Source organism: Suncus etruscus, chromosome 6 (assembly GCF_024139225.1).
Source record: "Suncus etruscus isolate mSunEtr1 chromosome 6, mSunEtr1.pri.cur, whole genome shotgun sequence".
Lineage (NCBI taxonomy): Eukaryota > Metazoa > Chordata > Mammalia > Eulipotyphla > Soricidae > Suncus > Suncus etruscus.
The window spans coordinates 37,890,354-37,892,460 of record NC_064853.1 but is presented as its reverse complement, the minus strand read 5'-3'; the positions used below and the strand labels follow the sequence as shown (position 1 = coordinate 37,892,460).

Below are 2,107 nucleotides of genomic sequence, written 5' to 3'. Positions count from 1 at the left end.
AAAGCGTGGAGTTCAGCTGTAGATTTAAAGGGAGAACAAGAAACCTACAGCTAGAATCTAAGTGTGAAACAAGCAATGCTTGCTAAACTCTCTGTGCCACTGATAGGCTGACACTGAAAGCCGTGCACTATCCATCAGGAAGGGTAGGACAGAAAAGCACCTGAAGATTCTGACTCAAAGCTTGAAGAGCGTGGACTGACACTTCCATCAAAAGCCAAGAACACCATTGATTGTTCTCATATCTGGGCCATCCCAGTGGTGCTCAGAACCCATGTGGTGCCGGGGATGGAGCCAGGTTCAGCTTCATGCAAGGCAAGTACATTACCCACTATACTATCTCTCTGGTCTTTATGCAGCTCTATATTATTATGCAGGTCCAGCGGGACAAACATTTCTGAATCCACAATTAACAATGACAGAGAGGTATTTTATAAATATCATCCCCTTGATAAACAGATGAGTCTTTATTTTTGTCAGACCTTCTAACTATTCAAGCTCAAGGACTAATCACAGCTCTGTGTTTCCTGGGTAGCCAGGATTCAAATTAGTGAGACAAAGGAACACGAGGATTCAAAAGTGTAAAGGGATTTAAAACATGTAAGCTAAGTGCCTTCAGTTGGTTCATCACCCTGCATTTGATGACATAGTGAACCAGTTTCATAGCAAATGCATTGACACAGAGATCTTTCCTGGAATAGAAATGATTTGAGTGGCTGGAGTGATAGTACAGCAGGTAGGGTGTTTGCCTTGCATAAGACCAGGTTAGATCCCCAGTATCCCACGTAGACCCCAAATACTGTCAGGAATAATTCTTGAGTGTAGAGCCAAGAATAATCCCTGAGCATTGCCAGGTGTTGTCTCCAAATCAAAACAAAACAATTTTTCCAGGTTGGAGCAATAGTACAGCAGGTAGGGCACTTGTCTTCCACACAGCTTACCGGGCTAAAGCCTCAACACCCCATATGGTTCTCTGAGTCCTGTCAGGAGCAATCCCTGAGCCAGATGTGGCCAAAAAAACTAAAGTAAAAATTTATTTATTTGCTTTTTGGGCCACACCAGGTGATCCTCAGGGGTTACTCCTGGCTAAGTGCTCAGAAATTGCTCCTGACTTATGGGACACGAGGAGGATTGAACCATGGTCCATCCTAGGCTAGTGCATGCAAAGCAAATGCCCTACCGCTTGTGCCACCTCTCTGGCCCCCCAAAATAAAATTTTGTGTCCCACAAGGAGTATCCCTGTAGAAGCCGTAAGAGTGGTGAGAGCGTGCTCGCTTCGGCAGCACATATACTAAAATTGGAACGATACAGAGAAGATTAGCATGGCCCCTGCGCAAGGATGACACGCAAATTCGTGAAGCGTTCCATATTTAAAAAAAAAAAAAAAAAAAAAAAGAGTGGTGAGAGCATGGGTGTGCAATGAGCTGAATCCAGCTCCAAAATGGAGATGTTCCAGCGATAAAGCAGTTAATACTGGACAAAAATTCCTGCCCTCAATGAGTTTTTCAGTACTCTGCAGTCTCTTCTGTGCTGATTACCATCGAGGCTATATATGCCTGATTCTGAAAGGGGAATTATAAATCACTAGGTCCCTTTGTTCATCTTAAGTTGTGCTTAACACAGAATGCCTGAAGCCTGAAGACACAGCAGGCACTCATTGAGCAGGCTCACCATGCAGTCAGTCTGAGGGAAGGAGCTTCAGATGCTGCCAACTCCCTGGCCTGCATCAGTCTGAAGACCTCAAATCATGGCAGAATTTATTCTCCAGTGGAAGCAAAGGATAGTTAGAGATGATTTGTGCTGTAGCAGTGTAATGAGGAGCGGGACATGGGGGATAAGAACACAGACTCTGGGAAGGGATGTGGCTGAGAGACAGTTTATGTCTCTACGTGTGTGAGGTCCAAGGTTCAATCCTTGGTATAACCAAAAAACCAAACAAAACAGACCGTGGAGCCACCCACTTAGTTTCAAACCCCAGCTTGCCCTCAGGAAAATCACTTCACTGTTTTACTTGGTTCCCTCAACTGTAAACCAGCTAATAATAACAATGACGGTGCTACCTCAGAGGAAGGCTGAGTGTCTCCATACTGAGAGCACAATCAGCTTTAGG

General features: G+C 44.7%; 1 non-coding gene across 1 annotated transcript; it reads left to right on the top strand.

Moving 5' to 3' along the window:
• The first annotated feature begins 1,264 nt into the window (after positions 1–1,264).
• Positions 1,265–1,371, top strand: LOC126012874 (U6 spliceosomal RNA). Its single transcript, XR_007497223.1, has one exon. It is a non-coding gene; the product is annotated as a U6 spliceosomal RNA (small nuclear RNA).
• Positions 1,372–2,107: the final 736 nt, after the last annotated feature.